General features: G+C 36.5%; 1 protein-coding gene across 9 annotated transcripts in view; it reads left to right on the top strand.

The window, feature by feature from the left end:
* EPS8 (EGFR pathway substrate 8, signaling adaptor) overlaps positions 1-15,245 on the top strand; it is a 200,011-nt gene that overhangs the window by 112,514 nt on the left and 72,252 nt on the right. The gene's annotated exons all lie outside the window — the stretch shown is intronic.

Here is a 15,245-nt window from a genome sequence, read left to right as displayed (position 1 = left end):
CGTCTCATCATTTTAAAAGCTGGAGCTTTGAAGCCATCTTATTGAATATATGTATATTCAGCATATCAGTTGACCTTTGAACAATGTGGGAGTTTGGGCACCGATCCCATTCACAGTGGAAAATCCACGTATAACTTTGCCCAAAAATTTAACTGCTAATAGCCTTTAGTTGATTAACACATATTTTGTACTTTGTATATATTATATATTGTATTCTTACAATAAAGAAATCTACAGAAACGAAAATGTTGTTAAGAAAAACATAAGGAAGGGCACCTGGGTGGCTCAGTTGGTTAAGCGACTGCCTTCGGCTCAGGTATGATCCCGGGTCCTGGGATCAAGTCCCTACATTGGGCTCCCCCTGCTCAGCGGGGAGCCTACTTCTCCCTCTCCTTTTGCCTGCCACTCCCCCTGCTTGTGCTCTCTTTCTCTATCAAATAAATAAATAAAATCTTAAAAAAAAAAGAAAACATAAGGAAGAGAAAGTATACTTACAGTACTATACTGTATTTACTGAAAAAAATCCTCATATATGTGGAGTGCAGTTCAAACCTGTTTTTTTCAAGGGTCAACTGTGTACATGTGTGTATGTACATATAAAATATATGTGTATGTATTTACCCCCTTAGGAATACTGATGTATTTTATTTTGTTCAATGCATGTTTTTCTCAAAGTTTCTATGCCCTTTAGATTGTTTAAAAGCTCAATTAAAAAGTGAAAAATGCAGAGAAATTTTAAAGATTTCTTTAACCCATTTCGTAAGTCAAACGATCCTTTTGTAAGGAGCATATCTATTCCAAATCATTTTAAATTTTAAAAGTAATCATATATATATATTGTCTTATTTTATCCCCCCATATACTGTGAGATTGGTGTGTAGGGTGGAACATAGATATTCTATTTGGTGAGAAAATGAAGGATCAGTGAGAAATGGCATTTGCAAGAGAGACTGCTAAATAATGTTAGAGCTGAACTTAAAATCAAGAATTGGTAAAAACTTGATCAGGGCTCTTTTTTTTCTCCCCCCATAGTTTAATTTACTGTTTTTATAGATTAGGGATTTTGTGTCTTGATATTTATTAAAGTGGAGTATATGATCTAGTTTATTTCAAATTAAAAAATACATACACGCATTTGTAAATATGGATGTGTATACACACACACATACAATACAATATAGTTTTACTTCCAGAAGTGTTTGAAGTTTAAAAGTGGTGCCTAGGGCTGAAAACACTTAATTCAAAAGAATAAGTTAATTTCCATTAGTAGAATTTCATTCACTGTGTCACTTGGGTAAATGATATACTTTAAAAAAGCAGGATGACTCTGTCTTGGCTCTAAAATCGCACTGGGCAGACCGGCTTCCAGCAACACCTCTGCATCTTTAGCACCCCCCGAGTGGTGTGGACCCTGGGAGTAATCTGTTTCCACAGGCTGCTGCTTTAAGGCCTTCACCCTCTGGGATAAATTTGCCCTTCTTATACTGCTCCTTAATAATCTGAAGAGCAGAGTGGTGTGGCTTTTTTCAGAGTGCTTATTCTGCCTCATTAGCTAACTAGGACTTTCTTTTGCAAATGCTTAGAACTAGAAATATGCAGTCATTTAATATTTAAACTCGTTTCTATGAACCAGCTATAGATATGAGTGAACACTTATTAGCTGAATTGGCATATTAAAAGATGGTCTTTCTACTGAAAGCAAAATACTGGGAGAGTCAGATATTCGAACTGTTTCTAGTCTAGATTACTCAAGAGGAAACAAACAGCAAGATTCAGTTTAATTTTTGAAATAGGAAATGTTATGTGTATTTTTCTTCCCCAAGGGCTGTGTCCAGGACAGTATCATTTTGGTATTTTTATCGTTCTGTGAGAAATAAAAAACAAGTGAGACGGACGTAAATGTATCTGGACAGTGGAATGTTTCACAGCTTATCTAAGTAATTGTTCTTCTAGGTAAAAGACTTGGTATTATTTGAACACAAATCCTATCAACATAATAGTCCCATTAGGATTTATTAACTAATGTAAGAGGACATACGAAATTTTGGCACAGATTATGTAAATGAGATGTTTATACGGGTATGTATAGGTTTGCGTATATGTGTGTGTTGTGTGTGTGTGCTAGAATGCTTAGGAAGCATTCTAATGGGAGGCGCGTGGTCATGCACACAGACAGCAGAGAAAGAGTTTGGGCTCTTGAGTTCGTCTGCCGGGGTTTGAGGCTTTGCTATGTACTAGGTGTCATGAGGCAAAGTACTTCATTGTTCTGTGTCTCAGTTTCCTCATGTGTAAAATTGAGATAATAATTGTACCTACCTCTTAGAGGAGTTGTGATTATTGAATTAATGCATGCTAAGAACCTATAACAGTGGTTGGCACATATAAGCATTTAATAAGTGTCATTTATTATTTTTGTAAATTATTATTAAATATTGGCCACAGAGTTGATTCAGAGAGGGGAAAAGAATTACCTTGAAAAAAAATGACTGTTTTGAAGCCAAAGACATTAGTTAATTTTGTGGATTAAAATCATAAAGTTGTTTCTTTATCATTAAGAGATTATGGTATAAAGAGGGATATGTGTATATAGTCAGTGGTTTAGTCATTGTAATATACCTGGGATTATCCATTTTTGACTGTATTTAAAGTCTTCCCTTTTATGACCAGATAATATATGTTTATGGAATGGTCTACTTTGAAACTTGGTTGGCTTTGGAAAATACATGTCTTTTTGTCCATTTTGTGTTAGACTTCAATTTTTTCTAATCAGTGTTTGAATGAAATGGCACTTGTATAGACTTCCTTCCAAGAAAAACATTGGGTGTTTCAGGAAGTGGTCTTGATGAGTCAGAGGATAATACTTTTTCCTCTGAGTCAGTTCTGAGTCTCCTTGATATAAATAGGCTGAAGTTCTGCTTTTTAGATCATGTGTTAAAAATCATTGATACATGACCACACCGACAATAGTACTTTTATTGGTATTTCCACCGAATTAACACCAAGAGTCTTATCTAACTGTGATTATAGAAATTCTGTTAAATAATGTTTTAAGAAAAATTTCAATTCAGTTTCTGTACTTTTTTTTTAAGATTTTATTTATTTATTTGACAGAGAGAGATACAACGAGAGAGGGAACACAAGCAGGGGGAGTGGGAGAGGGAGAAGCAGGCTTCCCGCAGAGCAGGGAGCCCGATGCTCAACTCAATCCCAGGACCCTGGGGTCATGACCTGAGCCGAAGGCAGACGCTTAACGACTGAGCCACCCAGGCGCCCCAGTTTCTGTACTTCTAAACTAGTTTTTATTTTGCATCAATTTTGCCTCAGACAGGACTCATTTGTATCAGGCAGTCATTTGTGTAAATTTTAGAGGAAATTTGTATTGGTAATGATGTCTCCTTTGATCACTAAAATGCTAGGACTCTTCTTTTGGCACATGTTTATAAAACTCCTATAGTATGACTTTAGTACAGCATTTCTCAGAAGATTGTTCTAGTTCGCCACACCCCAGAACTCTGTCAGAGATACAAAGTAATAAACCAGAGTTCTTTTTCATAACTACATTAAAAAATACTAACATGATAAATAGTTGCCAAAGGACTACATATTGTTAATGCTGAGTTGGTCAGGGAAGACTAAAATGGGGGTACGAAGAGGGGAATTGAGCAGTTGCTAGAAGGGGAGGTATGAAGTAGCAGGAAGAGTATTTAAGGTAAGAACAGAGGCCTGAAGGTGAGTCAGTGCACAGCATGCTCAGAAGAGAGTGTGATGTAGTGAAACTTTATAGGTGGGAGTGCTAGAGAGAATGTGGAGGACTGGAGAAAAGACTTAGGACAAAATTGTGGTAGGCCTGGAATGGTAAGCAAAGGAAATTTCTTTGTGTGTGTGTGTGTGTGTAACTGGTAACATTCTTTGCTGAGTATCATGTATTTCCCTTGAGTTGTATTTGATGGATTGCAATTGGTTTTTACTTTAGTGAATCTCATTTTTAGAATCTGTATTCAAAGAAAACCTCTCCATTTCTATTTTTCTCCAATACACATTTCTTCAGGAAATTAAAGAACTGATGGGTGTAGGTATAGATAATAAATCTTAAGTGACCCACGTGTGCTTTTGCATGTAGTTTTCATAACAGTCTTATTTCACAGATGAGTAAACAAAGGCTCAGAGCCGATAATGTTTGTTCAAAGTCACAGAGACGTGGTAGAGTCAAGATTTCCATTCAGGTCCATCTGTCTTCATAGCATGCTCTTTTCACTATCCCACAGCACCAGAGCACAAGCATGGCAGTACGTTTTGGTTGTTTCCAGTAGCTCTGAAATAGCACCCCAAAAGCATTTTTCTACTTGGTAGAAATACTATTATTGTTTTTTAGGAACTGGAAAGTGGTCTTTGGGTGCTGGGAAATTGCCTTATGGGCAAGCTTGCTCATGCCCTCTCCAGGAGCAGCAGTAGGGCTTTGTTTTCTAAGAGTCGATTATTGCCATTTGAGGCTTTGTGAGGTTTGCAAGGGCAGCCACATAAGTTTTAGGCACATTTGTGGGTAGCAGTGATCCATGCTGTGGATCACCTGTCCTTTGCCCACTTACATTAGTAGAGTATTAGTTGGTCATTTTTCACTTCTTCTTTCTTAAGCATTTGGGCCTAGATCAGGTGGATTCTTTGGTTTTCTGTCTTGGCATATACAGTTACTTCTGGAGTAGGGCCGCTTTGCCTCATCCTATTTCTTTCATGGCAGTGAAGCCGTTCCCTGAGACGACAATAGTGGTAGTTAAGATTAAATACTATTCTTGTAAACATATCATATCTCATAAAATTCAAACACTTGTTTCCTAGAAAAATTTCCTTTTTGGCATCCCAAAATAGAGCAGCTTCAGTTCCTGTGAGAGCAGGGACATTCGTCTTATTCTTCCTAGCTAACTCAAGTTGGAGGAGTGTGCTACTCTGGGCTCTTATGTGGTGTTCCCAGGGCTTCTCACCAGCTAAATTGTAAAAAGAAAAAAAAAAGAAAAGAAAAGAAAAAAAATTATATCACATGCTTTCTTTGTAGGCAGCGTAAGCAGGCTGTAGAGTTTGTGCGGGTAACGTAGAGCCAGTCCTCAAAGTTACTTATGTTGACTCCCCCCCGACCTCTCCCCAACACCATGAGAAAATAGGTTACTTTCTCCTGTTTCTGTTTTGTAAGGTGATCTTTAGAGGTAAATTTAGTTGACAAGAAGCACACTGAGCCAGTGTGCTAGCCTCTGTGATTGATGTCACTGAACTAATGCACTGGACTTTGGAGCTTCAAAGAACCCCTGGAAATACTCTAATTTCCAGCTTACTCAGTACTATTGAGGACCCATGAGTTTAACATGTCCAAGGGCCCAGAGTTAGGAATAGTATTGACAAAGCAAGGAATAGTATTAACTTTGGTGTCCAGTGTTTTCTAATCTCACAACAAACCTGAATCAAGTTGACATCTAAGATGTTCCAGTGGCCAGTCTAGGAACAAAATTTCCTCACACTCACAGAAAGTGGTTGGATCCTGGGAGGACTGATGCTCACCATCAGACAAGGGAAGGAATTGGAAAGGTAAGAGGATATGGTTAGATGAGGATTTTTTTTTTTTTTTCATTCCATTTGGGGAAAATAAGGAAGGTGGTTGGCACTAAGAGAAGTCAAGATGGAGAGGCAGGAGGAGGGAATTGTCTATTTTACAGTGTGGATGGGGTGACTTAGAGGGATTTGGGTATAATGGTGGACCATGTTTGCTGTTTTCCTTGAGTGGCTCTTGTTAGAAGCTAGTGATGCTAAATATTTTCAGTTTTTAACTCTTCAACTAGCTAAAATAGTTCCTATCGGTTTTTCTTGCTTTTAGAGCATGGTTTCATTCTGTTTTTTCTTAATAAGATTTGAAATAAACATTTTAATTTGGCCAAGTAAAAAAATAATTGTGGGCATAATATTTTTCATTCATCTAATACATTTTTACCGAGAACTTACTATGTATTAGGAACTCTGCTTCACACTTTGTGTTCGGTAAAATTATTTAGCCCCTGCCTTCAAGAAACTTACAAACCTGTGTACAAACAAGAAAGTAGGAAGTTACTGTAGTATGCTAATGCATCTTAGTTTAGACTCAAACAATGGGAACACATGAAAGAGGCATCTATCTACCCTACTTTACAGAAATTCGGGAGGGCCTCCGTAGATTGAGATCTGAAGTTTGAGTTTGAGCTGGCCAGGTGAAGGTGGCAGGGAGGTTTTTGGGTGAGAGAATATTCCAGATAGAAGATGTTACTTGATGGCAAGAATCTTCAAAATGATGTATAGTCTGCCTGTGCAAGTATAGGGAGGTGTTCAGGGTGGAGGAGTGGGTCTGGGACGGAACAGGGGAGGTGGCAGGAAGGCAGAAATGGTGAGAAAGGAAGCTTTAAAGGTATAAAAGGCCAGGTCAGAAAAGAGTACTATGCTAGTTAATTAAATTGGATGTTTTCTGAAGGGCACAATAATAAATTTAAGTTTTAGAAGGCAATAGTATTAGATTGATTCAGATTTTATCTACAGAAGCTTCTGAAATGATTCCAGATTAGATCATTAAAAGATCACTTAAGGGGTGCCTGGGTGACTCAGTCAGTTAAGTGTCCCACTCTTGATTTTGGCTCAGGTCATGATCGCAGGGTTGTGGGATTATGAGATCAAGTGGAGCCCAGCATTGGGCTCTGTGCTGAACTTGGAGCCTGCTTAAGATTCTCTCTCTCCCTCTCCCCTGCCCCTCACCCCACTAAAAAAAAAGATCACTTAAAATCCTGGTAATCCTCTCATTAATAGATTTTTACTGCTCACATGACACAAATATATGGAGTTTGAAAACTACTTTAAGAAATAGTACCAAATATTAAAAAAACATGTTTTATCAGAAACAGTCATGTGTCTCTCTTATAGTGTAATATATTGAAACTATTAAATGAGTTTGCTGAGTTTAAGCTATGCTGACAGCAGCTTGAGGAAAACTTAACTCCTTTCCTCATCAAATTCAGTAAAAATATGTAAGATAACGTTAGAAAAATCAGAACATGTTTTTAAGTTGATTTGTTGAAATTCCTGAGAAAATATATTTTCTGAAGAAGTTGGAGGAAAATCACTCACTGTGTATACTTCTGTTTAATAGGGATAAAATGGATTATTTCTACATTTTCATAGAGCCTTTTTAATTACCTTAATGCTTTATTTAAAATAATTCATGTTACCATGTTTGTAAAAACATGCTATCCTAAAGTTGAATATTAAAGTCAATTCTAGTTTTATTGATTGCCATTATACAATTGGAAATGTGTTCCCATAGAGAAATACTCTGTAACAGGCATAGATTTTGCTGATCAGAAGTCGAGGTGATGCCATGACCTTTTGGAATTTTGTAATCATTTGAAACTATAGGGTGCATTGTTTTTGTTCTGGTAAGACCTTTGCCTTTATCTTGATAATATTTTTAACATTCCTGATTATTTCCTGCCTTTACTTCATAAACATTCAGAAGCCATTCCTTTTCTTTCTTCAAGTAAAGCTACACTGTTCTTTTCTATACAAATGTATGTACTCTTATTATAATAAATTTATAGCAAAACAAAAAATCTGTTTTTAGTTCTATTTAGATGCTATGTGATCATGTGATTTTGGGCAAAAAACCAACTCTCTGAACATTGTTTTCTTTTGTATGGCAAAGTGGTTGGATTTTATTCTGTATCTACTACCTTTTAGCTCTTTGACGTTGGGAATTTGATTAAACTCAATCCCTAGCTTAACGCATGTGTAAAGTGAGGAGAGTAATGGTCTTTACCTCATGAGGTTGTTGTGACAATTAAATATATTGAAAGCGCTTGGAATTGTGCCTGGCACACACAGTGCTATCTAAACAGCACCTCCTCCTCCTCCTCCCATTGCTGTTAGCACTTACAGTGGTAGTTTAGTTCTCTTAGTGCATTGATTTTATAAAACAGTTGGTTTAAAATGGTAGACAGCAGTTATGCCAGCTAAATTACACCTAGTTTATTTAATAAAGAGCTGGAATTGATTGGGGGGGGCTATTTAGAAAGATTAAACTTGTTCTTCTTATGAACAACACATTTCAACTAAATCAGGTCATGCTTCTCCCCCCGCCAGTCTTACTTATCTCAGTCTCTGGACTGGTTTTCTAGTGGCTTAGAGATGGGAAAGATGGAAAAGGAAAAAAATGCAAATGCAGCATTACTAGCCCTTGTGCTAATTCCTTCTTCATATTTCCTCTTCCTTTTAACTTGAAATAGCCTACTTACCCAAACAAATCTATCTTAACTTCCCAAACAAAAATCCACACAATATGATCCAGGAATGTGAAGGCATTTGGTGATTCTCCCTTCCTCTGCTGATTCCAAGCAACCTCTTTTTAACTTATTAATTTACTATATAGAGTTCTGTTTGCTCTGTTACATTTCTAGGTGCTCAAATCTAGGAATGTAATTTCTGGAAAAACTCTTTCTTTTTTCTTCTTCTTCTTCTTTTTTTTTTTGGTTTATAAATTGACACTGGCCCAAAAAAGGACTTGTGACCATAAAAAGTTCTATTTCTTTCCAAGTGAATAGTACTTCACTTGTTTTACTCTCACTTCCTGATCCCTCAAATCCAGATTCTTAAACTTGGAGTATCTAAAGTTGGCATTTTATATATCTTACTGTTTTATTTTTTGTGATTCCTCTTCCCTACTCTCTTTCATTTTATTTTGTTTAAATTCAGGCTGTTAACAGGATAAAAAGAAATTATCCTTATTCAGAATTATTTTTACAGAGATTTCATTGCCCACAGAGCATTGTTTCTGTGATCAGTCTTAAGACATTGAAGGCACTTTCAAAAAATGCATCAACTCTTTGTTTCAGTGGTTCACTAATTATCCTGGATTTTAAATGAGGAAATAACATTTTCAGCATGAATCTCTTAATCCTATAGTTTTTAGAAGTTCATAGCTAGATGTGACCCAGTCTGACTTTATATCCTTATAAATACTATATTTTGTATTCTTTTTCTTCTAAGCCATTAACAGAAATTATAATAGTATATTTATTATCATTCATGTTGGCTTTCCCACTAGGCTTTAAGCCCTGTAAAAGTGGGAACCATGTCTGCTAACTGGGCACTCAGTATCTGGAGCTCTCCTGTCTAGTATGATAGCCATTAGCCATATGTGGCTATTTACATTTAAGTATAAACTAATTTAAAGTTAATTTTTTTTAAGTAGGCTCCATGCCCAGTGTGGAACCCAATGTGGGGCTGGAACTCACGACCCTGAGATCAAGACCTGAGCTGAAATCACAAGTTGGGTGCTTAACCGACTGAACCACCCAGGCACCCCTAAACTAATTTAAATTTAATAAAATTCAAATTACAGTTCTTTGATGGTACTAGCCACACTTGAAGTGTTCAACACTTGTGCTCAGCTACTGTATTGGACAGTGATGATATCACACATTTTCATCGTCACGGGAAGTTTTATTTAACAGTGCTCATCTAGATCACTGATGGGCACATAATGGTTACATAGTAAATGTTTGTTGAATGAGTGATTGAATAAATTAGTACTGGTTTTGGTTGGTAAGAATTACTGTTGAATGAATCTTATTTGAATTTACAAAGGTCATTTTGGCTTTTAACTGATAAGTGTTGACATATCCCTGACCAATTTCAAAATACTGGATTTATCAATAGTTAAAGGGAAGTATACAGTAGTTAAAAGCTTGACTTGTTAAACCTTAGCCATGGTATGTTGATGTCATGGCCAAATTACCTTTACTTATAACTTTTATAAGTCCCAGATTCCTCATTAACGTAGGATAATGATGAGGCAGGAGGGAAGGGAGACTAAAGAGACAAGTTGACCAAAGTAAAGCCATTTTGGTTTTAGGCTGACCCTTAACCTAAAAGCAAGTATCATAAACAGAGTCACAAGACTCAACTCATGGAAAACTACAAGACCCACTCTCTCCAGGAATAAAAGCCACAAAAGCTGGACGTTCTTAAAAATCCTCGCTGTGGGTAATTCCATAACCCTAAGAAAATGGACAAACTAACTACCTAATGTAAGTGATAAACCCAAAGTTAGAGTAAGCCCCTCCCTATAGGTTAGCTAATTAAAAAAAAAAAACCTTCATTAGAGGCAAAGTGGGGGTCCTCTTTCTTATCTGAGAGGAGAGACCGCTTCTTTGTGAGGTAGCTCCATTCTTCTGTACTTAATAAATCTTTGCCCCTTTTCTCTGAAATGCTTGGTTTCTTCCTCACACAAAGCAAGGAACCCTCTTGGCGAGGGGCCTTCGCCTGTCTGGTATCAGTAAGCTCTTACAACCTCATAAGGTGGGTAAGAATTAAATAAGATAATGTATATAAAGCACTTGTACAGTAACTCACACACTAAAATGCTTAATAAATGAGCATTTTTTTTTTACAGTAGCGAACAGATATATGTCTAGATTTACCCCAGTTCATGGATAATTTGAGGCTTATGAAGAACTTTACTCCTATTTTTGAGCGCTTCTGTTGTTATAGTAGACATTTTTCAAGGTTAGTATTATCCATAGCCAAAGCTTATATTTACTGCCTTTAATATGAAATTTAGTAGTCTCAATTAAAAAAATTTAATTTTTTTCTTCTTTAATTTTTATGACTATGTAAATATCTAACCTCCTAAGGAAGGAGTTTCACACTACTTTTATAGGCAACTTGATTTTAAAACTAATGCACAGATATCTCTGATTTCTCTTTTAGGGAGCTGACAAAGAATTTATTCCCACCTATTCTCACTTAAATAGGGCTTCTTGGGGTGCCTGGGTGGCTCAGTTGGGTTGGGCATCCGGCTCTTGCTCTTGATTGTGTCTCAGGTTATGATCTTAGGGTCATGGGATTGAGCCCTGTGTCTGGCTCTGAGGTCAGCAGGGAGTCTTCTTGAGATTCTCTTCCTCTGCCCCTTCTCCCATGCACTCTCTCTCACTCTTTCTCATAAATAAATAAATCTTTAAAAAATAAATAAATAGGGCTTCTCTTTGGAAAAAAATATCTGAATAATTAAAATGAATAAGTCACTGATTATTTATCTAAGGGTGATTTCAGGTTTCATTTAGTCATCTAACTGTATTGTGCATTTAAAGATGTGATTTAATTTCTAGGAAACAATTAAGGCATTTTTTAAATTAACAATAATGCCTGATTTAGTTGAGGATATTGCCTCACTTTTACACACTATAATTGTTGTTTCTTTCCTGGGATTTGAAAACAGCATTTGTTGTTATATATAACAATAGGTAGTTAAACATACACTACCAAAATATCAGCTGACTTTATGTTAGGTAAATTTTCTTCATTTTTGTGTTGCTTTCACTCTGGTTGTCCTGGTCTTTTTGTTTTTAGTATAAACTTGTGCTCATATTTCATAGTCCACCTTAACCTCTCAAGTTCATATTGGAGGTGACTTGAATTTTTCTCTTGAGTTTTTCATTAACAAATATTTGTCAGTGTTTTGACAATGAAAATATGTTACAGGAGGGGCGCCTGGGTGGCTTAGTTGGTGAAGCGTCTGCCTTTGGCTCAGGTCATGATCCCAGGGTCCTGGGATCGAGTCCTGCATCAGGCTCCCTGCTCAGTGGAGAGCCTGCTTCTCCCCCTCCCTCTGCTGCTCCCCCTGCTTGTGCTCTGTCTCTCTCTCTGTCAAATAAATAAATAAAATCTTAAAAAAAAAAAAGAAAATATGTTACAGGGAAAGGCAGATCAAGCACATACATTCATTCTACTCCTCCCAAAGCAGTGACAGCAAAGGGATTAAGAAAATGTAGAAAATCAGTGAGATAAAGGGACTCTGGAAAGCCCATGGGTGATGGTAACTAAGGTACAAGTACTAAGAAGCTGGAACCTGAGCTGCTAGGGAGAGACACTTCAGAATCTCAGAAAGGCTTGACAATGAGTGTGTGGTGAAAACAGTGGTAAGTGTGTTTAAAGTGAACTTAGACCCCAGATGCCTCCCTACACTCTAGCAACACTGGAAGTTAATTCTCTGGAGAATGTGAGCTAGAGAACTCTTGAGTGGGGGATACCAAGGCACAGAAGGAGGGTTGATAGTTAAATGAAACACTAAATAGTGAGATACCCCCAGGGCGCTTCCTCTACTCATCTCCAAAAATTTGGCAGTCAGATAATATATTCTCTAACTATTCAGTTGGCAGATGCTTCTTTGAAGAATCTGACTCTTCTGAGCAAAAGACCTATGGATACTGACTGTTGGGGGTCTCCCAGTGGAATAGCCCAGTGAGATTGTTCCACAGTGAAGCCTGCATGTTGGCAAGCCCCACTTACCTAAACAGACTTTCTAATTGGCCTGTTAGTGCTCCATCTTCAATGTGAGTAGTAACCAATGATCACTAGATATTTGAAGAAATTTGGAGACCAAAACAAGCCTGGAGAAAACAAAGAAATTGACAGCAATAGACACAAAAGGAGAAGACACAACTTTAAAATATTATCATCAATATTTTAAGAAATATCAAAGAATATACTGCAATCTGGAAATAAGAACAAGTATTATTAAAAAAAAAAAAAGGGCATGAAAATATACTCCTGGAAATTGAAAATTGGTAGAAGACTTGAAAAATTTTAAATGATTTTTTGGAGATGAAGTTAAGGAAGCCACCCAGAAAGTAGAACAGAAATACCAGGAAATGACAAACAAATGTGAAAAGTCAATAAAATTAGAGACTCAGTCCTCAGAAAAGAACAGTAGCGTTTTTTAGAAAAGCAAAGTTTTAGAAAATGTCATGAAGAAACGCTCAAAGAAATAACTCAAGAAAATTTCCTAGAATTTAAGGACAGTCATTTTCAAATTTGAAAAGACCTCTTGAGTTTCTAATATATCGAATTTTTAAAAAACAGCTATAGCAGTATATTCATGAAATTTCAGAACATCGGGGAAAAAAAGTAAAGATTTCCAAACTCCAGAACTGCAGAAAGAAAAAAAAAAAAAAACAGAGTGGCACCTAACATCTCAGCAGCGACACTGAAGACAGATCAATGGCTTCAAAATTCTGGGGCTAAAATAATATGCAAGTTAGAACTGGAAATGAAGACATACTACTGGTCATCTGAAGGTAGAATAAACATGTTTTCAGTCAAGTGAAGCTTCAGAAATTAGCTTTCTTACACTCTGAAGTATGTGCCCTTCTGAGATAAAAAGTAAAAGTAAAGAAAAGGGAGTCATGGGCTCCAGGAAACAAGGATCTAAGACAGGAGGAAATGAAAGTAATGAATAGGATAGTGTTGATTTGGATACCACAGTGGACGCCATGCAGGAGGCAATGCATAGAAATCAGGGAGAGAGGCCTGCAGAAAGATAAAAATGATAGCGGAATAGATTGCATTGAAAGGAAACTTTACTTCTGGTGGAGAGTGAAGGGATGAAATTAATGGAAATGAAGGAAAACTAAGGGTTGAAGGTAAGACGATTATTCTAAAGACAAGAGAGTGTACAAACAAAGAAATATCTTAATATTTACTGTGAATAGCAATTACACAGATAGGGTTAGTAAACACTGAATTTTGGTCTAACAAAATTTGATATAAAAGTACATTTGCCCTCTGTGATAGGCAGTTTTGTTTTATCTCCCTCATTACTTTCTACCTCTTAAATTATTCTTCAGTGACTCTGAACTGCTGGTGGTTTCCTAAATGTACCACGCTGTCTCCTGTCTTTGCTCTTCTCTTTTCCTGGCTTACTCAGCTCATGCATCACAGACCGGAGGAAGGCTTTTTATGAACTGAATGCCCTCCCCTCCCGCCCCAAGCATAAGGTGCCCACTTTGCATTCTGTCTTTCTACTTGCCACATTGAACTATAAATGATCCTGTTGATGTCTCCCTCCCCTACTGTGCCATACATTTCTAAAGATCTTTATGTTGCCTTCTTTGATTCAACCCTTCTTTGAGGGAGATTTTGTTTTCTAGACCCACTCCTAATCTAACTTCCCTTAAACTTGATACTATGCTGTCCTAACATTGCCTGCAATGTGTTCCTAAATATACTTTTTCTTTCTTTTTTTTCCGCCCTAAAATTTCCATAGAAGATGGGGAAGTTTTCAAGGAAGATTTTGTTAGGATTTGTTTTCTTAGTAGGAGTACTGACTGGCAATCAGTTATTTTATATTCAGCCAAATGTAGATAATTACTGGAATTGATTTTTGTTTTGTTTTGACTGTTCTTTGTCGAATCACTTTCTAACAGCATATTGGGACTACTTCTGTGTTTAAAGATAAGTGAAAAGGAGTGTATTTTTATCTTTGTCAACAAAATGTTAAGCACTGTGGAATAATAGGAATAAGGATTAGTTAAGAATGATTGGAGAATTTTACCTTATAGCCCAGTCCTGAACTTTCTGTTGGCTTATAAAGTTATAGATGTTAAACTTGATACACCTGCCCCCCTATAACCATTATGCTGACATTTGGATCTCTAAAACCGTATCTTGAGAAAAATAGAACAGACAAATTGAAATAATGAATAATTCTTGATATGATACCTCTGTGTCCTCTTATCAACCAATATTTGAGTAGTATGTCAGACAGAAAGAAATGAACTTGAGATGAAAAGCAACATCTTTTTATAAAATATCTGGGAAGCAGTTTGAGGGTGATGGATGCTATAATACAGTAGAAAACTTTAACCTTCATTTAAACAGAATTGCATTGCTTAAAGTCCTGTATAGTTTAGAAATTAAGTATTTCTTATTTATCATAACCTTGGGGGGATGTATTTATAATTTAGAAATGTAGGATGAATTGAGTATAATAGTTGCTTGAAGGTGACATTTGCCACTTCGTAGGTTGTAACCATTTACTCTAAAAATATGTTGTACAGTTTGTAAAACCATTGATCCTCTTAAGGAGCTGTACTAAAAATGCAGAGTGAAGCACCAGCAGTGTTTTGTTTACTGCTTCGTGTCCTTTGCTCTAGGTAATACAGAGAAAGGTAATCATGTGGCAACAGGGTAGTTAAATATTAAAATGTTATATCTCATCCGTGGGTTAAAACTCTTCTCACTATACCTGTAAGGTTTTATGATTTACTATTTTTAGAGGCTTTGTCTGGCCCAGATAGCTCTTTATGCCTTTGTAAAATATGTTGAACTGTACTAATTTAGCTTGTGGCACTACTATGGAAAAAGAATATCTCACAATAAAAATACTCATATGAGATCCTAGGTTCCTC

The sequence above is a fragment of the Halichoerus grypus genome, chromosome 6 (genome assembly GCF_964656455.1).
Source record: "Halichoerus grypus chromosome 6, mHalGry1.hap1.1, whole genome shotgun sequence".
In the NCBI taxonomy this organism is placed as follows: Eukaryota; Metazoa; Chordata; class Mammalia; order Carnivora; family Phocidae; genus Halichoerus; species Halichoerus grypus.
This window is presented reverse-complemented; position numbering and strand designations above follow the sequence as displayed.